We start from the raw sequence: 24,673 nt of genomic DNA, 5'->3' as shown, positions 1-24,673 counted from the left end.
AAGGCTGTGCATCCCCAGCTCCACATCAGGGTATATATTTTTAGTCCAACAGCTAGGAGTGTCTGCAGTTGTTTAAGGTGAGTTGTTTCAAGAATAATAGTGATGCTTACTCCTTGGAAGGAAAGTTACGACCAACCTAGATAGCATATTGAAAAGCAAAGACATTACTTTGCCAACAGGTCCATCTAGTCAAGGCTATGGTTTTTCCAGTGGTCATGTATGGATGTGAGAGTTGGACTGTGAAGAAAGCTGAGTGCCAAAGAATTGATGCTCCTGAACTGTGGTGTTGGAGAAAACTCTTGAGAGTCCCTTGGATTGCAAGGAGATCCAACCAGTCCATTCTGAAGGAGATCAGCCCTGGGATTTCTTTGGAAGGAATGATGCTAAAGCTGAAACTCTAGTACTTTGGCCACCTCATGAGAAGAGTTGACTCATTGGAAAAGACTCTGATGCTGGGAGGGATTGGGGGCAGGAGGAGAAGGGGACGACAGAGGATGAGCTGGCTGGATGGCATCACTGACTTGATGGACATGAGTCTGAGTGAACTCCGGGAGTTGGTGATGGACAGGGAGGCCTCAGTTCAGTTCAGTTCAGTTGCTCAGTTGTGTCCGACTCGGAGCCTGGCGTGCTGCGATTCATGGGGTCGCAAAGAGTCAGACACGACTGAGCAACTGAACTGAACTGAACTGAACTGAAAGGCATGGTAGTACAGAACAAATACCTCTGAACTAGAGTCTGGAGAGTTGGATTCCAGAACAGATTATACAGTTAGCAAGCTGTGTGATCGTGGATAAGTCTCTGAACTTCTCCTGGCCTGAGATTTCTAATTTATGGGGCCTTGGGCTAGATCTTCCCTGTCCAGTAGAACTTTTTGTGGAGGAAGGAGACTCTCCAAAATAATAGTCTAGTGACACATGATATTTGAGCATCTGAAATGTGGCACACTGACCTGAGGAACTGAATTTTAATTTTTATTAAATTTAAATATCCTTTATAGCTAGTGGTTTACCATATTGAACATCATGGGGGCTAGGTGGTCTTTAAATTACAAATATTCTGAAAGTGTGTATGTGCTCTGAGATGGAAAGAAAGGTTATCTATGGAGGAGGATGAGGACAGGTAAATAGGTGACATCTCCAAGACCTAGGGTGACTTCTGTGTACTGTGGCCCCTGTTACCTAGCAGAACAATTGGCCCTGCTTCAGACTCTGTGGTTGAGCCCTGTACTTCGGTCTGTGGGCTGAAGTTTTCAGAGTAGTAGGCAGTGGTTTTGCTTAGCAGGAAGTTAGTTTTCCTGTGGTAGCTCCGCTGAGAACCTGCTTCAGCGCTTCTTTATCCTCATCTGCTTACAGATCCCAGCTGTGGGTCTTTGTTGTTCTCACTAAAACAAAGAGGCTATCCATTAATCTTGCATGAAAATGATAACCTTGATAGTTACCCTTGGTTACTCTGTGATTCTGATGTAAGAAACTATGTATGTGAACTGTGAGATAATCTAATTTTAGATATTTGTACTGAAAAGTTGGGGCTTCCCTGATAGCTCAGCTGGTAAAGAATCTGCCTGCAATGCAGGAGACGCTGGTTCGACTCTTGGGTCAGAAAGATCCCCTGTGGGAACAGCTACCCACTCCAGTATTCTTGGGCTTCTCTGGTAGTCCAGATGATAAAGAATTCGCCTGCAATGAGGGAGACCTGGGATCGATCCCTGGGTTGGGAAGATCCCCTGGAGGAGGGCATGGCAATCCACTCCAGGATTCTAGCCTGGAGAACCCCCATGGAAAGAGGAGCCTGGTGGGCTACAGTCCACAGGGTCACAAAGAGTTAGACACGACTGAGAGACTAAGCACAAGCACACTGAAAAGTTAAGACAGGTCTCAGCTACTGATTTTTCTTTTTCCTTAGCTTAATTAATCCTCTTTCACCTCCAGCCTCGCCCCTGGCAGCACTTACCTAGAGAGAGATGGTGCACAGTGACCGGGGTTTCTCCACTGCTTAGCCAGTTGCTTACCAGCCTGACTCCTGCAGAATCAGCTGTACCCATAGCACAGTCATAAAGAGTCTAGCAGCCATTGTCTGGCACCACAGATCTTCATAGCAACAGACCACCACATGGCAACAGCAGGCACACAAAGGAAACAGTAGGGAAATCAATACTTAACTTTCTCCCAGCGCCTCCTATACAGCAAAGCAACAGCCAGCACATTCTTCCCACCTAGCAGTTTACTCCTAGGGGATGCTTTAGGGCAGTTACATGTTTGTATACCCTGATGGATCGTGTTATCTGTCCACTGTCATATATTTAAATCCCAAAGCCCTAAGGAAAAATTTCAGTTACTATTTTTTGAGTTGCAAATTGCAAAATAAACTAATCTCCAAACAGAGAGATTCTTTTGTGTACTCTTACATACCTCCTCCCTGCCCGCCAGCAAAGGACAATCAGGCAACAAGGTGGCCAGGATTTGGGCTTGCCAGATAGGTAAGGGTTATTTCAAATGAGATTCTTTTGATATTTCAGTAACAAAAGCTTCTCAGATAGGCTCAAAAAAAGACCCATGTTGTTACTAATGGTATCCTTTAACAAATAGTTTAGTTCCTGATACTTCTGTGTAAACCTTGGTAAGTGATACCTAGGCACTAAATATAGTTCTGGTCTAAAGTGGGGGGCTGATCACTGTCCTCAGCTAATTCGCTTTGATGTATGATTCCAAGGGAGAAAGACCCTATTAGAGACCTTCACATTTTCTTGTCGTGTTGATGAGGTTATTTAACTGGTCTGGGATTTAGTTTGCTCATTTATAAAATGAAGAGGTTGGATGCATAGCTCTGTGGTTCTTTCTGTTCTGATATTTATGATTCTCTGATCATTTGTGTGGAACAGAAGAGGGATTGTCTTTGTTCATCATTGGTTGTGGCGAGATCTGCTGGAAGACATTGCCGTACCCTCCTGTTTCAGTGCTAACAGTGCTGCTCAAAACAGGTCCTGGCCCTGCCCTGATTGATAAAGCCGCTGTAACAGTGATGGGCAGAAGCTGTTAAGAAACTTGGCGACTAGCCTTTTTCTCCCACAGCAGTAGTTTCAGACAGTTTAGACAGAGCTTTGCTTGCAGGTCGCTGCTGCTGCCCCTTAGTGACACCAGTGAGATTCTCATATTCTTTCTCTCTCTCGCCTCACACCCCCTCTCTGTCTCTTGACTACTCTGTGAAACGAGAGGCTGTTCTCTACCTCTTCTGCTACTTCATTATCCCATCTCCCTTAGGCTTTACAGAACAAAGAAATCATAGGGCATCAACTTTGTAATTTAGGCAGCTGGAGATAATTTCCCCAGGATAGGGTGGGTAGGTAGATGCTTCCCCCTGGCATGAGGCAGCCCTGCTAAATGGCCATGTGTTTTGTCTGCCAGGCTTGGGCTTTGTGAGGCCCATTTAGCCTCCTCTGTATTTGAGTGAAATTATAGTGGCAAGCCAGGCCCATGTACTTTTAGAGGGTTAGGGGTTAAGAAAAAATGGAAAGTGTGTCATTTATAGGCGCTGCTACTTGCTAATTACATAAGGAATTTCTGTTTAAACCACTGTCCCTGTGCTTACTGCTGCCAGATCCTTTATTTCCCTCAGTTGCTGCCTTCATGGCCTTCTCCATAGCAACAAGGTCTATGACAAAAAGGCTATGGTGAGGAATTGAGCAGTTCCCCTCCCACAAGTTGTACCCTATTTTCTCTTTAGGATGTCTCAAAAAAGCCAGAAAGACTGCTATCAAATAATTTTCTACCCCCATTGAACTCATAATCAAATGAAAGTTTTAACCCTGAACTAAATCAGTGAACAACATGCTTTCTCCTTATTTGACTCTGATTATTCCCATCTTTTGAAATTTTTCCTATGTCATTCAGTACACTTGGAACACAGTGCATCTTCCCATTTAGCAAACTCACCTCTGCTTTTTAGCTTTTACTCTGTTCCTTTGAATTGTTGTATTTTTTAAATCTACCAAAATCAAGTATCAATATGGAGAAAGAAAGTGGGAACCCCACCCCCACCCTCACATGCTGCTGCTTTAGATTCCAGACTGGTCTGCCACACTGGAGGCTGGACAGACTGCCTAAAGGATAAAACTGGTCTGCATTTCAGCTGATTCTGGCACTGATCTACAGGAGTCACAAACTCAAAGTCTTTGTTTTTATGTTAGTAGATCTTATTCAGCAATAATAGAAGTATTATACAGGTCCTTGAATTTTCAAGATTAGTGGTACCCATTTTGAACGTAAATAGAACATGTACTTTCTCGTGTGTTTGTATATCCTTGTAGCTGTTCAACATTATGCCAGTGAAATTCATCATGTTGTTGCATGTAGTTGTACTTTATTTTTTCTCTCTCTCTTTTTTTTAAACAGTCTTTTGTGAATGTAGTGTGAATATAACACTACTTATTTACTCAGTTGTTGATGGACATTGGGTTGTTTTCAGTTTGGAGCTATTATGAAAAGTGTTGCTGTGAAAATTTTTGTACATGTCTTTTGGGGGAATATATGTACACATTTCTATTCTGTATGTATTTAGGAATGAAATTCCTAGGTCATAAGGTAAACATATGATCAGTTTTAATAGGTGTTGCCAGTTTCCCTGTCTGAACCAATTTATAACTCCTGCTTCCAATTAGAATCCTGGGTGCTCTGTATCCTTGTCAACACTTAACATTATGTCTTTTCCATTTTAGCCATTCTGGTTGATGGGTAATGGTATCTCACTATAGTATTAATTTGCATCTCCATGATAAGTCATGAAATTAAGCATATACTTATTGGACATTTGGAAATCCCATTTTGTGAAGTACCTGTTCAAATCTTTTACCTGTTTTTGAATTGGGCTGTATGTTTTACTGATTTATTAGGAGTTTTCTTTATAGTATGGTTAAGAGTCCTTTGTTCGATATACGTATCATAAATACCTTCTCCTGTTTCCCGCATTTTCTCTTAATGGTACATTTTCATGAATGGAAGTTCTCTGTCTAAAGGCTAGTTTTCTTTATTTTTTTTTTTTTTTTTTTTAAGTTAGTGCTTTTTGTGTCTTAAGAAAACTTTGCCTTTCCCAAAATAATGAAGATATTCTCTTTTTTTTCCCTGAAATTGTATTGTTTTTCTTTTCACCTTTAAATCTGTAATGGATCTGAATTTGATTTTTGTTTAGGGTGTGAATAAGGAGTGAAGATTCTGTTTTTTCATATGGATACCTAACTGACCTAGCACCTTACTGAAAAGACCATCCTTTCCCCCACTGGACTTCAGTGTCACATAAGTCATAAACCACATAAATCCACATAAGTGGATTTATTTCTAGGCGCCCGCTTGTACTCTGGTCACCCGTGTGTCTAGTCTGTGTCAGTGCTACACTGTCTAAATGACTATAACTGTATATGTCTTGCTATCTAGTAGTGTAAATCCTCCAACTTTATGGTACTTCAGGATTGCCTTGGCTGTCCTTGGCCTTTGGCATTTCCATATAAATTTTAGGATCAGCTTGTGAACTTTTACTTGGGGTGGGGGGAACCTGTTGAGATTTTGATTGGGATTACATTGAATCTACAGATCAGTTTAGGGGAAGACCTAAAGTTTTATCCTTTTATTTAAGCTTAGTATTACTCAGTTGGCAGGTGGTACAAAATCAGAGAAAGTCAGTGGTATCACTTGAGGAGATTGTTTAAAATACATGTTAGCTACCCTCCCCATCCACCACCCCCCCCCCCCCGACCCCATGCTCATGTTCTGAATCATCCGGTTCAGGGTGGAGCTTGGGCATGTTTATTGTGAGACAGTTCCCAAGATTTATGATTTGCTGCCATCATCACTGTTCTCCACCTACCTTGTTGGCTAACTGACCTGGACTATAATCTCCTTGGCTAGTGGCAGTAATTCACTGAAGCTTGTTAAAGTAAAATCTGACTTGTTTAATCAATACCACTCTGCTGTTGGTGGGCTGCCATAACAATGTACCAAAAGTTGGGTGACTTAAAATGACAAATTTATCGTCTCATGGTTCTGGAGGCCAGAAGTCAGAAATTTAGGTGTTGGCAGAGCTATGCTCTCTCTGACAGTTCAAAGGGAGAGCCTTTCCTTGCTTCTTCTAGCATCTGGTGTTTGCCAGCAATCCCTGGTGTCCCTTGGCTTGTAGGTGCCATCTCTCCAGTTACATGGCCTTCTTTTCTCTTTTTTGTTGCCACACTGTGGCATGTGGGATCTTGGTTCCCAGACCAGGGATCGAACTCTCACCCCCTGCAGTGGCAGCATTGGGAGTGTGGAGCCTTCACCACTGGCCCTCCAGGAAGTCCCTCACGTGGCTTTCTTTGCCCTGTGTGCCTTCACATTTTCTTCCTTCTGAGCGCATCTGTCACAATGTCCAAGCTTATCCTTTTTATTAGGACACCAGTCATATTGGATTAGAGCCCACTTAAATAACCTCATTGAAATTTGATTGTCTCTGTAAGGACCCTGTTTCAAAATAAGGTCACAGTCTGAAGTACTGGGAGTTCAGACTTCGGTAGTGTACCTTTTTGGGGGTGGTGGGGACACAATTCCGCCCATAACAGAGGCCATCGAAAATTTCGGAATAATTTTTGTCACAAGTTAGAGAAAGGAAGGCAATCTAGAACGGCACATACTAATGAGAGGCCTTGCTTCCCAAGCCAGTCTGGGCAGAAGAGCATCCACCCCATGATCCCAGCTGTTCCTCTCCTACATTACTTCCCCCCTCCCCTCCCCGGCTCTGAGAGCCACAGTGTGGTTCAGTTCTGCTCTGTTAACAAACCCTGAAAATGCCAAGTGGAGATTACCAGCAAGACAAAGAAGCTTCAGCAGTTACTTACCTCTCTCAACCTCTAGCTGAAGAGGGCTGAAAGGAAAAGTACCTCTTGTAGGCTATCCCCTAGCTATGTTCTTATCATGATTCTTCCTACTAGGTCTTAAAAGCAGTAAAACTGTGGCCAAGTGTGATTCCATCTCAACCCCAGGCAAGCATTTCCTCAAAACTGTCCCATTGAGATGATACCTTCCTTTTTAGACCCAGAGGTTTTCAGATAAAGACTTCAGATGGACAACTGAAGGCGTGATGGTCTCTCTGAGCCACCTCTCACTATGGGTATACAGTGTGGTTGCCTTACCAAGAGGAAAGGGAGGGTGTGAGATTTAAGGGTGTGGTGAAGCAGCCTCTGTTACACTTAAACAGTTTCCATGGTGTGGGAACTTGTAGGTGGGAGGAGGAACTGTGAGATCTTTAGCTTTCCTCCTCAACCTCTTGGTCCCCATGGTCTGGGGGTGGAGTGGATTACACTGGGTGGATGTTCCATTATATCTCTAATGTCTACTCGAATATAGCTTTCCTGCTTAGAGTTTTAGCATCAGATCTACCTAACCTACTCCCCTAATTGGTACTTGGTTTTAGCTGGTCCCTATTATTTAACCTGAATTTCTGTGGAGAGAAAACACCATAGTCATGTGAACAGTGTTCCAGGCTGATGGGTATTACCTTTGTACTTTCTTTGGCTCATTCTGCCCCAGAGGATCCCAGAAATAAGGGGTTCAGTTCAGTTCAGTCACTCAGTTGTGTCCAACTCTTTGCAACCCCATGAATCGCAGCGTGCCAGGCCTCCCTGTCCATCACCAACTCCTGGAGTTCACTCAGACTCACGTCCATCGAGTCAGTGATGCCATCCAGCCAGCTCATCCTCTGTCGTCCCCTTCTCCTCCTGCCCCCAATCCCTCCCAGCATCAGAGTCTTTTCCAATGAGTCAGCTCTTCGCATGAGGTGGCCAAAGTACTGGAGTTCCCGCTTTAGCATCATTCCTTCCAAAGAACACCCAGGGCTGATCTCCTTCAGAATGGACTGGTTGGATCTCCTTGCAATCCAAGGGACTCTCAAGAGTCTTCTCCAACACCACAGTTCAAAAGCATCAATTCTTCGGCACTCAGCCTTCTTCACAGTCCAACTCTCACATCCATACATGACCAAAGGAAAAACCATAGCCTTGACTAGACAGACCTTAGTTGGCAAAGTAATGTCTCTGCTCTTCAATATGCTATCTAGGTTGGTCATAACTTTTTTAGGATATTTGTTTTCTGTCATTCCTAGAACACTTTTGCTGCCCATTAGAATGTGGGGGCAGGGACTTAAAAAAGCCCTGATGCTCAGGTCTCACCGAGTTAAATGAAATTAGAATGACTGTAGGTGGGAGCCAGGTGTCAGTATTTTTTTTAAAGATCTCCAGGTGCATCCAATGTGCAGCGAGTTGGGAACCGCCGCTCCTTAGGTTTCAAACACTTCTGCGGAAGACTTTATCCCAAATTGCTCTATTGGATAACTTCACAGATTTCTACTTAGAATGTGGGTAAAGGGCTCCTGGAAAGTGTAGATTCTCTTTGAAAGTATTCAGGTATTCTCTTTAAAGGAATAATAACCACATGTCTGCTTTTGGGTTTCTGGTTTTAAAAGATCCACACATGATTTGATCCTTCCCTACAGTCAAATCTATGACTTGAAGATGAATGAGTTCCTAGGATAAGTGAGATAAAAACCTGGAAATGTTGCTGTTAAGCTGATTTTAGGTTCTGCCTGCATGAGGCTTGATAAGACATAGAATTTATAGATAGCAAAACATCCTTTCTAATAATTTTCACTGCAGTAGACAGATTTGGGACTAGAGTTTTCCTTGAAATATGGTACTCTTTACCAAAGTTCCTGATGTTACTACATAGCAAACCCATAAAAAAGTGGTTTTCAGATAATAACCAACTTACAGGGAAAAAAATCTTAGTTGGTAGATGAAACACAGATGGTCCTAATTTTCCCTGGTCTTTTCAGAATTTCTGAATGCTGCTCACTCTTGTGAATTTCTGATTATATTCACCCTTTCTCTGCGTCTGTGATTTGAACTTTTGTCCTGGAAGAAACAGGGCTCAGAAATTTGCATAATCTCTTATCACTTGGCAAGATTAAATATTATTCAATAATGTACCACAGATAAGCTATGAGAAGTGAGCGATTCCCACATTGCCCTAGTTAAGGCTTCCATGGAGGTAGCAGTACCCACAGTTTCAAGCCAGCCTTCCTCACCAGCAGCCCCTTGTAATCCCCTCCTAGCCAGTTGCCTGTACTATACTGCTACTGGCCAACTGCAGGCATGCTTACAGGTTTCCAGAAGCTGTGACTTACTGACTTTCTTATGATCTCTTTCTCTTATCTGTGTCGCTAGAGAGGACTAGAAAACCTGAAACTGGTGTTGACTGGGAGCTGAGATTTGCTAGCATTTCCCTCCTAACAGTAGTAGACAAACATGTCTGTCTTTCTCCTTTAGAAAGAACTTGGACTACACAGAGCCCATTAGTAGGCTCTTGATTATTTAGTGGTGGCTTTATATTGTGATTATTTACCATTGGCCCAGATAAGAGGCTTGGGAGGGGTAAGGAGGACTTTACCAGGAAAGCAAAGAGCACAGCTGAGAAGTATACTCAGCTTCTATAGGGCAGGACTAAGTGAAGTGAAGTGAAAGTTGCTCAGTCGTGTCTGACTCTTTGCACCCCCATGGACTATGCAGTCCATGGGCTTCTCCAGGCCAGAATACTGGAGTGGGCAGCCTTTCCCTTCTCCAGCGGATCTTTCCCACCCAGGGATTGAACCCAGGTCTCCTGCATTGCAGGTGGATTCTTTACCAACTGAGCTATCAGGGAAGCCCAGATAGGACTAAACTGAACAACAGTTTGGCAGTTAACAATTTAGTGTTTATTGTTAACCATTCCTATCAGGTTTAGCTCTTTTTCTAAGGTGACAAGCTTTTTAAAGAAGAGACTAACAAAGAAACAGGTCTGTTTTGTTTTGTTTTAAATAATAGGAGTGGTGTTTACACAGCCAGGAGTAAATCTTTTTATCAGAGCTTCTCTTGAGATGTGAGTCTTGGGGATCAATTGTAAATTGCATAAAATGTATAAAATCATTTGATACCAAAGGGCTGTTGCCAAGTATACTTACTAGTTTTTAAGTCCAAAGTGGACAGTGAACAAAAATCTGACATGCCATCTGTAGTTGGTGAGACAAATTGACGAGCACTTGATCCAATATAATCTTTTTTGTACAAGAAGTAATTCTTTTTTTTTTTTTTTTTTAAATAATTATTTATTTGGCTGCACCAGATCTTAGTTGCAGCATGTGGGATCTAGTTCCCCGACCAGGGAACGAACCTGGGGCCCCCTGCCTTGGGAGCACAGAGTCCTAGCCACTGGGCCACCAGGGAAGTCCCAAGAAGTAATTCTTATGGTGATTTTCACTATATTCCCCCAAACATTTTAATGTTGATTTGAACTGTTTTCATGTATTGAGGTATAGTTGATTCATGAAGTAGAGAGGCGTCTATACGCACCTTTGGACCAAGAGCTCCTCTCCCCGGTCATGTTCTAGTAAAAGGAGGAATCTGGATACTTAAAACAGTCTTTGTTTTAAGCTGTGTTATGCTGTGCTTTGTATTCAGAATGAGAGAAAATAAACTATACTTCCTCCTACATTTTCTACCCCACTATTAGAAACTACTTTTTCCCCCTGATGTTTTTTAAAGTTACACTTTTAAAAATGATTTTAAAAGTGATGCTTTGTTCCTTGGATATGACACCAGAAGCACAGGGCAAAAAAAGAAAAAATAGATAAATTGAATTTCATGAAATTACAACATTTTGCTCATCAAAAGACACTATCAAGATAATGAAAAAGACAACTCACAAAATGGGGAAAATATTTGCAAATAATATACCTGATAATTAATATCCAGAATATATAAAAACTCCTGCATTTCAACAGCAGCAACAACCAAAAGAACGGAACAACCCACTTCAGAACTAAGTGAGAGAGCTTCCCTGGCAGTCCAGTGGTGAAGACTCCGTGCTCCCGGTGCAGGGGCCACGGCTTCAGTCTCTGGTCAGGGAAGATCCTGCATGCTGCGTGGCATGGCCAAAAAGCAAACGAACAACAAAGGCAACAGCTAAAACTGAGCAAAGGACTTGACTTGAAAAGACACTCAGGGTAATTAATAAGAGAAATGCAAATAAAAGCCACAGCGATGTACCACTTCATACCCCACTAGGATGACTGTATGTTTAAAATGGAAAATAAGTGTTGGAGAAGGTGTGGAGAAGTTGGAACCTTTGTGGACCGCAGGTGAGAACATACAGTGTCGCCACCATTGTGGAAAACAGTTTGGTGGTCTCTCACAAAGGTAAACATAGAATTAACAAACGATGTAGGAATTCTGTTCTTAGGTAGGTATGCATCCAAAAGAATTGAAAACAGGTATTTAAACAAAACTTGTACACAGGAATATTCATAGCAGCATTATTCACAATAGCCAAAAGATGAAAACAGTCCAGTGTCCATCAGCAGATGAATGCATAAACAAAATGTGGTATATACTTACAGTGGAATAGCAATAGAAAGGAATGAAATTCTGATACATGTTACAGTGTGTGTAAGCCTTGAAAATATTTTGCCAAGTGAAAAGAGCCAGACAGAAAAAAATAAATGTATAATTTCACTTAGATGAGGTATCTAGAATAGGCAAGTTTATAAAAACCAAAAGGAGAGAATAGAGTTACTAGGAGCTAGGGGGCAGAGGGAATATAAGTTACAGCGTTTCTGTTTCAGTTGATGAAAATGTTTTGAAAATAATAGTGATGATGGTTCCCATCACAAAGTAACAGCTTTTTATTGTTGGCAATTTGGAAATCAAAGAAAAAGGATAAATCCTAAATTGCAAAGAAGAAAGTCATAAATCACCCAGAGATAAAGCCACTATTATAATTATGTTATGTTATTCATATACTTTTTTTAACAAATTGGTGCCCATCTCTCTATATTTGTAGTCTTTTTTGTTTATAGAGGAAAATACCATGAACATTTTCCTGTAACATTAAATGGTCTGCTGTAACATTTTAAATAGCTGCACATTGTTCCATGTTAAGGATGTATCATGATTGATTTAGGTAAGTTGTTGTTCATTTGTTGTTCAGTTGCTAAGACATGTCCAACTTTTTGTGACCCCCATGGATTGCAGCACGCCAGGTTTCCATGTCCTTCACTGTCTCCCCAAATTTGCTCAAACTCATGTCCATTGAGTTACTGATGCCATCCAACCATCTCATCCTCTTTCTTCCTCTTCTCCTCTTGCCCTCAATCTTTCCTAGCATCAGGGTCTCTTCTAAGGAGTCTTCTCTGTGACCAGACTATTGGAGCTTCAGCTTTAGCATCAGTCCTTCCAGTGAGTATTCAGGGTTGATTTCCTTTAGGGTAGACTGGTTTGATCTCCTTGAAGTCCAAGAGATTCTCAGGCATCTTCTCCAGCACCACAGTTGGAAAGCATAAATTCTTTGGTGCTCAGCCTTCTTTATGGTCCAACTCTCACATCTATACATGACTACTGGAAAAAAACATAGCTTTGACTATACGGACCTTTGACAGCAAAGTGATGTCTCTGCTTTTCAATATGCTGTCTAGGTTTGTCATAGCTTTACTTCCAGGCAGCAACCATCTTTTAACTTCATGGCTGCAGTCACCGTCTGCAGTGATTTTGGAGCCCAAGAAAAGAGAATTGGTCACTGTTTCCACTTTTTCCCCATCTATTTGCCATGAAGTGATGGGACCAGATGCCATGATCTTACTTCTTTGAATGTTGAGTTTTAAGCCAGCTTTTTCACTCTCCTTTTTCACTTTCATCAAGAGGCTGTTTAGTTCCTCTTCACTTTCTGCCATTGGAGTGGTATCATCTGCATATCTCTTGTTGTTCAAATTTCTCCCAGTAGTCTTGATTCCAGCTTGTGATTCATCCAGCCTAGCGTTTCACATGATGTACTGTGCATGTAAGTTAAATAAACAGGGTGACAATATACAGCCGTAACATATTCCTTTCCCAATTTTGAACCAGTCCGTTGTTCCATGTCTAGTTCTAACTGTTGCTTCTTGACCTACATACAGGTCTCTCAGGAGACAGCTAAGGTGGTCTGGTATTCCCATCTCTTTAAGAATTTTCCACAGTTTGTTGTGATCCACATAGTCAAAGGCTTTAGTGTAGTCAGTGAAGCAAAAGTAGATGTTTTAATTCCCTTGCTTTTTCTGTAATCCAACGGATGTTTGCAATTGCATCAAACCCATGTCTCCTGTGTCTCTTGCATTGGCAGGCAGGTTCTTCACCACTAGCACTACCTGGGAAGCCCAAGACATGAGAATTGGCAGCTCTTTAATAGCTGAGCTTCATTTCTCGTGTCATCAATAAAATACTTATAGACAAAGGGAGCACACTTCCCTTTGCAAAGGGTCCCTTTGCATGGCCCTCCCTATGCAAAGGTTCTGAATCCACAGATTCAGCCAAGCATGAAACAAAAATCTTCAGGGGAAAAAAAAATTCTGAAAAGCAAAACTTGAATTTGCCCCTCACTGGGAACTGCTAGCATTTTATTTACAACTGTTTATATCGCTTTTACATTGTATTATTATAAGTACTCTAGTGATGATTTAATATATATGAAAGGATATACATTGGTTATATGCAAATATTGTGCTGTTTTATGTTAGGGACTTGAGCATTCTCAGATTTTAGTACTGGGCAAGGGGTGGGAGGTATTCTAGAACCAATCCCCTGCAGATACTGAGGAATTGACTATATGTGTTTCATGATAACCTTGCAGCTTTGGACTTTTGAGTTTCTAGCTCCTGTTCTTTTTTCTATTTCTATCCTCTTGGTGCCTTTTGCTTACTTTGACATTTTCTTTTTGCTTCTTGCCTCTTCTACTCCATATATTTTTCTCTTTGCCACCAATATGCAGTTTTTATTGCTGCTTCTATTTCTTTTCTGGTAGAGAGAGGTCAAACATAAAATCAATGAGCTGCTTCTCAGCCAAAAATAAACCTGTAAGTGTTGATAGCTTTCACTCTAGTCCACAATTTTATTCCCAAGTACAGTGCATGAACTATTTAGTGTCTTACACCTGGAAATGTGAGCTGCTGAGAACCAAAGAAGTATATCCTCATCTTGTGAGACAGCATGGTTAAAAATACAGGCTCTAGTTTAGAGCCAGACTGATTTCGATTCAGATCCTGGCTTTGCATCTTGTTTAGCTGTGTTACATTGAAACAAATTGCTCTAAGCTTCCATTTCTTCATCTGTACAATGGGAATGATAATACTTTTGGGGTTGTTGAGAGGATTAAATATAAGATAATACATGGAAGGCTCTTAAACACAGTAAGTAGAAACTATTATCTTGAAAGCCATCAAGCCTTCATAGAAATAATGTACATGCCACCTCCCCAACCAAAAATTTAAAAAAAAAATCAGAGAAAGCAACAAAGCGTTTAACCCATTGTGTGTGGGACTAAGCATCCTTTTGTATCATTTAGGATTTGGGACACCTCCTCAACAAAGTTCAGTTCAGTCGCTCAGTCGTGTCCGACTCTTTGCGACCCCATGAATCGCAGCGCGCCAGGCCTCCCTATTCATCACCATCTCCCTGAGTTCACTCAGACTCGCGTCCATCGAGTCCGTCATGCCATCCAGCCATCTCATCCTCTGTTGTCCCCTTCTCCTCCTGCCCCCAATCCCTCCCAGCATCAGAGTCTTTTCCAATGAGTCAACTCTTTTCATGAGGTGGCCAAAGTATTGGAGTTTCAGCTTTAGCATCATTCCTTCCAAAGAAATCCCAGGGTTGATCTCCTTTAGAATGGACCTGTTGGATCTCCTTACAGTCCAAGGGACTCTCAAGAGTCTTCTCCAACACCACAGTTCAAAAGCATCAATTCTTCGGCCTTCAGCCTTCTTCACAGTCCAACTCTCACATCCATACATGACCACAGGAAAAACCATAGCCTTGACTAGACAGACCTTAGTCAGCAAAGTAATGTCTCTGCTTTTGAATATGCTATCTAGGTTGGTCATAACTTTTCTTCCAAGGAGTAAGCATCTTTTAATTTCATGGCTGCAGTCACCATCTGCAGTGATTCTGGGGCCCAAAAAAATAAAGTCTGACACTGTTTCCACTGTTTCCCTATCTATTTCCCATGAAGTGATGGGACCAGATGCCATGATCTTCGTTTTCTGAATGTTGAGCTTTAGGCCAACTTTTTCGCTCTCCTCTTTCACTTTCATCAAGAGGCTTTTTAGCTCCTCTTTACTTTCTGCCATAAGGGTGGTGTCATCTGCATATCTGAGGTTATTGATATTTCTCCCGGCAATCTTGATTCCAGCTTGTGTTTCTTCCAGTCCAGCATTTCTCATGATGTACTCTGCATATAAGTTAAATAAGCAGGGTGACAATACACAGCCTTGACGTACTCCTTTTCCTATTTGGAACCAGTCTTTTGTTCCATGGCCAGTTCTAACTGTTGCTTCCTGACCTGCATACAGATTTCTCAAGAGGCAGGTCAGGTGGTCTGGTATTCCCATCTCTCTTAGAATTTTCCACAGTTTATTGTGATCCACACAGTCAAAGGTAGGAGATTAAATTGTAGTCTAAATCTTCATTCAGTGGGCATATTCAGTGTGTGATGATGGTTAAGGTCTAGGATACTACTGATGGTTCATCTCATAGATGAAAGGGGAAGATGGATGCTTATTGCCAAAGTTAAAACAGATTTTGTCTGACAGTAGGACATAAGTAAAAGGCAAGAATTTGAACTGACTGCAGTTTTGGTTGGTTGGAAAAATTCAGATATTTGCTTTTAAATATGAACCCAATGTAATAAAAACATGTTAGGTTTTTACAGTGTTTAATCCTAAGGTGATTTTGAAGAAGTAGAATTTTAACATGAAGTGAAGCATCAGAAATTTAAGACACCCCCTCCTTTCCTTGTATTTGTTGTTCAGAAAGAAAATCTAAGTCTTTACACTACATTTTAATACCATAAACTTGTGCACACTTCATTGACTTTTCTTCATGTTAAGAGAAAAAAATATTTCTGATGTGTTAAATAAACCTTTGGAGATAAATTAGCAGCATGACTTAATTTACCCATTGCTGTCAGTCACCTTCAGACAACAGCAAAAAACAAAACAAAACAAATACCATAAACTGATTATTGTTGATAAGGATGTTGTCACTTAGGCTTTCCAACACTTCTTTCCTGAGCTCTAACCTGTGTGCGCATACCCTCATGCTGCTGGAAATTTGGTGAACCACACGGGGTTGGTGATCAGAAAGTAACTGGAATTTTTACGTAAGTAGTTGAGGAGTTCCTATTCCCCTTGTCATCTCATCAGTCAACGGTGAGATCTGATGCCTATCCAAACCCTGCCTGGATGGATTGAACCAGAATTGGGGTTATTCATCCTGTTCAGCAGTTACTGAGAACCTACTAAGTGTTTATGTAAAAGGAAAAAATGTAGATCTTACCTCTTCTAATACAGCATCACTGGGGTTTGGACAGGGGAGCACAGGTTATTTTTCATCTTTTACAGGCAAGTGCAGCGGCTCAGTGGGGCTCCCCTGGTGGCTCAGATGGTAAAGAGTCCACCTGCAGTGCAGGGGGCCCAGGCTCAATCCCTGGGTCGGGAAGATCCCCTGGAGGAGGGAAGAGCAACCCAGTCCAGTATCCTTGCCTGGAGAATTCCATGGAGAGAGGAGCCTGGCCGGCTGTAGTCCACAGTCCATGGGGTCGCAAAGAATCGGCCACAACTGAGCGACTTAACACACACACACACATTCAGCAGAACCAATTTGACAGTCCAGAAACAAGCCCTAACTTATACACAAACTAAGGGAAATGGAAAGGGTTTTTTAGTAATATAGGTATTGGGGAAACCCTCTGTGAGGGTTAAAAAAAAATAGACTCACAGACCTATCTTACACTCTCTAACGTAAGTTTACATAAAGGTCTACATATCTGGAATTGACACGTTGTACACTTTAAATGTCTGACAATTTTACTTGTCAATTATATATTGATTTTTTAAAAATAATTCTAAAATAAAATAATTTCCAAAATAGAAAAAATAAGTTCTATGTGTATATAAATACACATATATATTCAAGATTCTTAGATATGTGTTTTTTTACTTTTATAAAGTCATTCAGTTAAAATAATATAAAAGTAAATATCCAAATTTCTAGATGAAAAGGCTTAGCATAAATGGAAGAAATCACAAAGATTGATGGATTTGTTATGTTAGAAATGTAAACCTTCACTAAATCAACAACTTCACCTAACGCTAGTCCTGCTTACTTTCTTTTCTTTTTTTTTTGCTTACTTTCAAATGAGCCAGAATTAAAAGAAATTTGTACCTTGACATATTTTTGCCATATAATGCCAAAAAGACAGCTTTGGTTCCAAAATTTGTGGAGTTGTTTTTTTTTCCACATTTGATTTGTATATGGGAGCTCATATTCAGGAAATTTTATAATTGAAGTATCTTCAAATAAATCATGTGTAAATAAGCCCACCAAACAACATGTGTTAAAAGTTCTACGAATGATATAGCTACTGATAATGATATTATTGATATTCTACTAATAAAAAACTAAGGTCATGGCATCTGATCCCATCACTTCATGGCAGATAGATGGGGAAACAATGGAAACAGTGAGAGACTTTATTTCCTTGGGCTCCAAAATCACTATGGATCGTGACTGCAGCCATGAAATTAAAAGACGCTTGCTCCTTGGAAGAAAAGCCATGACAAACCTAGACAGTGTATTAAAAAGCAGAGACATTACTTTTATCGACAAAAGTCCGTATAGTCAAAGCTTTGGTTTATCCAGTAGTCATGTATGGATGTGAGAGTTGGACGATAAAGAAAGCTGAGCACCAAAAAATTGATGCTTTCGAACTGTGGTTCGAAACTCTGAGAAGACTCCTCAGAGTCCCTTGGACAGCAAGGAGATCAAACCAATCAATGCTGAAGGAAATCAGTCCTGAATATCCATTGGAAGGACTGATGCTGAAGCTGAAGCTCCAATATTTTGGCCACCCAATGTGAAGAACTGACTCATTGGAAAAGACTCTGATGCTGGGAAAGATTGAAGGCAGGAGAAGGGGATGACAGAGGATGAGATGGTTGGATGGTATCACCAACTTGATGGACATGAGTTTGAGTAAACTCCGGGAGTTGGTGATGGACAGGAAGGCCTGGCGTGCTGCAGTCCATGGGGCTGAAAGAGACCACATTTGACTAAGTTACAGAGCTCAGTTCATTTTCAGCTCCTTTTGAAAGGGTCACTCTGGGTGAGGCAGCTGAGCAGACCACAGCAGCTCTTCTTCAGCCTAGTTATTTTTAACTAGGAGACCAGGTAACTGCAGTAGGTACCTGTTGTTATAATGGATTAGTTAGGAGCAGTGAGCCATTGCTTAGCTTCTTTTCAGTTGAGAGGGGGAGTGCCCAGCCAGTTTAATCACTAGCATTGGAGGGGAAAGAATGTAACGGGAGCTGTTAAGAGGACTATATGAGAAGGACATATGACCTAAAGGTTTATAAGCTGCTGTGGCAGTGATAACTGAGAGTGAAGGCCTGATTAAAAGTTTGTTACCTGTGCTCTCCAGACATCAACACTATAGTTTTCTACAGATGCTCCCCTCTCAAGGAGGAAGTGGAAACTGGTTTCTATTCACATACTATGTGTTAGCTCTCTCACCTTACTCTCTGATTAACCACTGCCATCACCACGATCCCACCATCCTCAGCTCTCTGCATGCTAGAAGTTCAGTTATTCAAATTAAAAAAAAAAATTATAACATGCAATCTTAGAGCTCAGTCACTCTCCATCATTATACCCCATATTACATGAGACACTGAAAGTCTATACAGAAGGCACACCATAGCTGTTCCTAGATAGGGCTTATATCTGGGTATATCAGATGCCTGTAGTCTTCAAGCCAATTTTTTCTTGAAGCCAATAACTTCAAGCCAATTTTTTCAAAAATTATTACTAATCTTTAAAGAACCCCTTGTATCCTTAGGGAGGTTAGAATATTCTTTACCTACTCTTGTTATTTCTGTGATCTCTTAACGTTACTAGAGGCTGGTGATAACGTCCTCTGTTTTATTAAGAGTTCTGTCCCTTCATTCTAAATTATATGCTTCCCGGAATCAGAGACTGAAAATTATACAACCCCATTTCTCCGCCCCAAACACATACAAATAGTAGTGTTTTGAATAAATAGTTCTTTGTAGGATAAGAAACCATTATCGGGTTTGAGTTGTCTGTGACTTAAATTTCTTAGCAGTGTCCAGGATGTCCCACTATCCTGGACACTGTATGCAAGCCAAAAGGCAATAAAATTGGTAGAGGAGCCATCAAGTTGTTAATGAGTCATAAATTGCCTCTTACCCTTTATAATGTAAAAGGAAACTTGAGTTATAAGAGACAATCTGGTTGTTTTAGCACCATCTAGAGGAAGGCATAGAAATGGTTAACAGATTTTACAACAGCACCATATCAGTTCATTTAAATCCAAATACCACATTCTTCCTATCTCTCCTTTTGCACTAAATATGTCATGATATAATAAGGTATAGTTCATTTGGCCATTCAGCCAAACTTTACTGTCTTTTTATCAGCTCCTGGCTGATAACATGTTATCTTTTTGTGTGTTTATCTGTTCCAGCTGGATTGTAAGATAGGATAGTGACCCTGACTTAAAAAAAAAAATTTATATGTAGGATCTGTCAGTTGTGGTATGCAGGCTCTTAATTATGGCACGTGGGACCCAGTTCCTTGACCAGGGATTGAACCTGCATGGGAGCACGGAGTCTCAGCCACTGGACCACCAGGGAAGTCCCTATAACTTACTTTAATGTATTAGTACACTAATCAGTAATTAACAAGAATTTTTTTAGCATGAAATATTAGACTTTTTCAGATCTTCCTTCTTCCTGCTGTTCAACACGTAGCCTCAGCTCATTATCACATGATTTCACTCTTCCTTATGTGTGCCAAAACTCACCCCAGATCCTCTTAAAAGTTAGAAAATCCTACCTATTCTTCTCTGATCTGTCTATACCACAGTAGATGTAGCATATTTTTTTAAATAATGATTTGATATATACTCATTTTCCCTCCCCCCAGAGTAAAATTTTCAGTTAAGTTTTGAATCTCCGCTAGCACTCGGCATAGTGATGAAGTATAAGTAAAGTTCATTTGCTGGCTCATTGCATGAAAGCAGTGTTTGAAGCATATTCATCTGAGAGCAGTTTACTGGCTGGACTGACAGAAAGAATTAAAGATTGACGTTAGGAGCATAATTCAGTCTGTTAGAATAATCTAGAGGTAAGTTAATGAGGACTTGGATTCTGATGGTTGTGGTTGGGGATGGGGAAGAAGATATTATTCAGAGAGAGTTCAAAGGCAGAATAGACAGGCCGTGGTGACTGGCTTGTATCCAATGCCAGAGAAAGCCAGCTCTGCTTCCTCTTTTTACTGCCGATCCCTTTTCATTTTGCCCCAGATTTCTTGCTTTCTTTAGAGATCATCAGTTGCCTCTCTTTAGGGTCCTGAATTCTCATAACTTAGGAGAATTCCAACTGGGCAAGTGGATCCCCACAAGGCAAAACCGACAATAGTGGTAGAACTGGCTGGTCCCCAGGTTTCTGTCGCCCAGCATGAAGATAGCTGCAACTTCATTAGCTAGCATCTCCATAAAAAGGCAGAAGTAAAATAATGCTTAGGTGTATGCCTTAAGTCAGCAGTTCTTAAACTTTTTAGACTTAGGACTCCTTTTCATCCTTGATAATTATTAAGGAACTCTAAGAGCTTTTGTTTAATATCTGTTGATATTATCGTTATTGACATTTGCCATGGTAGAAATCAAAACAGAATCTGTTAAAAATATATTTATTAATCTATTTAAAAATAACAACAATAAACCTGTTACATGTTAACATATTTATGAAAAATAATCATAGTTTCTAAAACAAAAATTTAGTAAAAGAGTAGTATTATTTTACATTTTTACAAATCTTTTTAATGTCTGGCTTAATAGGAGACACTCTGGATTCTCATATGTACTTCTGTATCCAGTCTGTCAAAATATCATGTCATGCCTCCTCTGGAAAACTCTTTATGTACACTCAGTATAGAATGAAAATAAAAATCCAAATTTGTCTTAGTATTATTATGAAAATAGTTTTGACTCTGCAAACCGCTTGAAACTGTCTTTGGGACTGTCAGACATCCCTGAACCATACTTTGAGAATCCATGCCCTAAGCAATGCTTTTTAGTTTCTCTTAAGAGAATCTTAAAGATGTATTTTTCATTTTATAGACATGTGTAAGCATTCTTGGCATCTGTATTGAGACCCTCATTACCTATTAGTAGAAATAACATACTTGAAAGTAGAATAAAAACAAGTCTTCAGTTAAAAATTTTTTTGTTTATTGGACATTAATCATACACCCCATACTGCATTCAAAGCTCATGACAAATTAGTTGTAGAAAGTTACCAAAAATGATTTTGTCTGACTAACTCATTCCTTTGGCTAATATCAGTAGAATTTTTCCCCATGGACTTTGCATTGCAAATATAACAGAATCATGGAATTAATGCATGTAGAATGTATATGGCCATGAAGTCAGGTAAGAGCACCCATAGGGCCTGATAACAGAGTTACATTAGTGTTAACTCCTTGATGTCCTCATCTAAAGTAGATTATAAGAAGAAAGTTGGATGTGATAGAGAGCTTGGAAATATGGAAATCACTACTACTGCAAAAGGTAGACATGTTGGGCTTCCCTGGTGGTCCAGTGGGTGGAAGTCCACCTGCCAATGCTAATCCAGCAAAAGCAAAACACAAAACTCAACTGAGAAGTCTGATCTCAATGAAGAGAGTCCTGAACCCTTAATACTTCAGTAACCTTTAAAGGGACATTCCTTTACTACACCACAAGATAATCATATCTAGAATAATGTCCCTGAGTCATGAAGAAAAATATTAAAATATACTTCATATATTGAGTCCTCAATTTATGAATGGCTTTTCTTCCAAAGTTAATTTAACTTTGGAAAACATTTATTTATAGAAGCAGGTAAGTAATTGTTATTTGGGGTCCCAATCTGTTCTTTCAGCTTATCTATTCAACAAAGAACCTTTGAGTGCTTAATGTCAATAGAAATGTTTCAGTTAGCTCTCATTTACAGCTTTGTTTCAGTGAAGGAATACACTAAGGCCAAAGCCTGAGCATATACACTGTTTCCCTCTGGCCTCCGTTATTTGTCGTATAAAGTGCTGAACTTTTGCTATCAGGGTCTGCAGTTAGAGTCCAAGTGCCAAATTCAGTCCACTGCCAATTTTTGTAATTTCATTGAAACACAGCCATAACCCATTCATTTGTGTATTGTTTGTGACTGTGCTGTAAGAATTGAGAAGTTACCATAGAGACTGTATGGCCTGCAAAGGCTAAAATAATTTGCTGTGGGTTCCTGACATTAAAGGTTTATAAACCGCTCATCTACACCTTCTGGCTTGCCCTAATCTCTGACCTCATTTCTTCCCATTCTTCTTACTCCACTTTAGTCTCGTTCCACTTTGCTCTTCCTGAAAACATGCCACCTACATTCTCACTGCAATGCCTTTGTACCTGCATTCAAAGGTTCATCCTTCTAATTTCCTCATGGCTCACTCTTCAGGTTTCTCTGCTTGCATGTCACCTTCTCAGTAAGGCTTCTCTTGACTGCCCATTGTAAAACAGCAACATCCCATCCCTCACATTCTTTATTCTTGTGCTCCTGTTTCATTTTTCTCCATAGGGCTTACACTATCTAACATATATTTACTTGTTCTCTGTCACCCATCACTTGAATATAAGTTGTAAGAGTCGGACACGACTGAGCGACTTCACTTTCACTTCTGTCTTTTATAGTTGTTGGCAAATTGGGTTTGAAACAAGATTTAAAAGCAGCATATAAGTATTTCTGTTTCCATTTGAAAACTCAAGGTGACTGGCAAATTCAATCTCATGTGACCTCTTTCCCCAACCTCTTTTTCAGTCCCTTGAGAGCAAACAGCTGTCCTTGTTTATCTTTGTTCTCCATACTAGTCCAGTGTAGGCGCTTAATTAATATTTTCTCCCAGCCCAGAAGTGGACCTTGGTGTCTTCTTAGTTGTTTTTTTTTAAAATATAAATATATAACTTCGGTACTTCCCATAATGCCTGGCTAAGTAAATATTTGCTCCATGAAGGAATAAGTTAAATTAATTGTTTGTCAACTTAGGATAAAATACTATCATAGATTTTCTGTCATTGTATAACAAATTATTCCCAAAATGTAAGGATCTAAAACTTAAAACTCTTTGGATCAGCAGTTCAAGAATGGCTTAAGTAGCTGGTTCTGTCTCAAGGTTGCTCATGAAATTGCGGTCAAAATGTTAGCTGGACTGCTATCATCTGAAAGCTTATTTGAGGATCACTTCCAAGTTGTCTCACTCACAGCTGTTAGCAGCAGGCCTTAGTCTCTGGCCTCATGCACCTCTCCATAGGGTAGGCTGTCCTTATGACACAGTGGGGAACTTCCTCAAGAGAAGTAATCCAGGAAGAAAAACATTGCCTTTCATCATTGAGTCTGAGAAGGCTACGTCCACCACATTCTTTTTGTTACAAGCAGGTAGCTAAATGTAACCCACACTCAAGGTGAGGGGAATTAGACCTCTCTTTTTTTTCCCCATGATATATATTTTTTTAATTGGAGGAAAATTGCTTTACAGTGTTGTGATAGTTTCTGCCATACAACAGTGAAAAGAAGCCGTAGTTATACATATGTCACCTTCCTCTAGAGCCTCCATCCTCTCCCCCCATGCCACCCCACTGGAGCATCACAGAGCATCTATCTGGACTCCCTGTGTTACATCACAACTGCTCACCAGCTCTCTGCTTTACGCACAGTAGTGTATCATCCCACTCTTTCTCCAGTGTGTCCACAAGTCCGTTCCCTGTATCTACATCTCCATTCCCTCCCTGCAGGGAGGTTCATGAATAACATTTTCTCTAGATTCCATATGTATGCATTAATATACAATATATGTTTTTCTCTTTCTGACTTCAGTCTGTGTAACAGGCTTTAGGTTCGTCCGCCTCACTAGAACTGATGCAGATCTGTTCTTTTTCATGGCTGAGTAGTGTTCCATTGTATATATGAACCACATCTTCTTTATCCATTCCTCTGCTGATGGACACCTAGGTTGCTTCCATGTCCTGGCTATTGTAAATAGTGCTGTTGTGAACATTGGGTTACATGTTAGACTTCTCCTTTTTGAAGGGAAGAATATCAAAGAATTTGTGGTCATATTTAACTTCCATAGTCACTTTGATACTCTGAATTGAATAAAGAGACATTTCCCATTTACAGGAAGTTTAACAGAGTTTCAGAGATGGTGTTATCCTGCCACTTATTTGTCCTTTTCAAGTATATTATTGCCTGTGCACTTTCCTAAAGGGAAAAACGTTTTTGAAATAGTCCTACCAAAATTACTTACCATTTTTACCTTTTTTTGAATAGGTAACACATGTATATGGTACAAAAATTCAACAGTAAAATGAATATACAATGAAAAACAAGTTTCTTTCCCCTGAATTCCAGCCACCCAGTTTCCCTCCGTAGGGAAGACCACTAATACTAGTTTATTTATCCTTTTCAGAGACCTTCCATGCACTTATGAACAGATATTTATATGTTT

General features: G+C 40.3%; 1 protein-coding gene and 1 non-coding gene across 5 annotated transcripts in view; both read left to right on the top strand.

Annotated features, from left to right (window-relative positions):
* Positions 1-24,673, top strand: part of ZNF609 (zinc finger protein 609) — a 193,939-nt gene that overhangs the window by 149,293 nt on the left and 19,973 nt on the right. The window lies entirely within an intron of this gene.
* On the top strand, positions 15,922-16,050 carry LOC138444477 (small nucleolar RNA SNORA19). Its single transcript, XR_011258501.1, has one exon. It is a non-coding gene; the product is annotated as a small nucleolar RNA SNORA19 (small nucleolar RNA).

Source organism: Ovis canadensis, chromosome 7, assembly GCF_042477335.2.
Source record: "Ovis canadensis isolate MfBH-ARS-UI-01 breed Bighorn chromosome 7, ARS-UI_OviCan_v2, whole genome shotgun sequence".
Classification (NCBI taxonomy): domain Eukaryota; kingdom Metazoa; phylum Chordata; class Mammalia; order Artiodactyla; family Bovidae; genus Ovis; species Ovis canadensis.
Note: the sequence above shows the minus strand (reverse complement) of the source record. Positions and strands in the feature narration are given on the sequence as shown.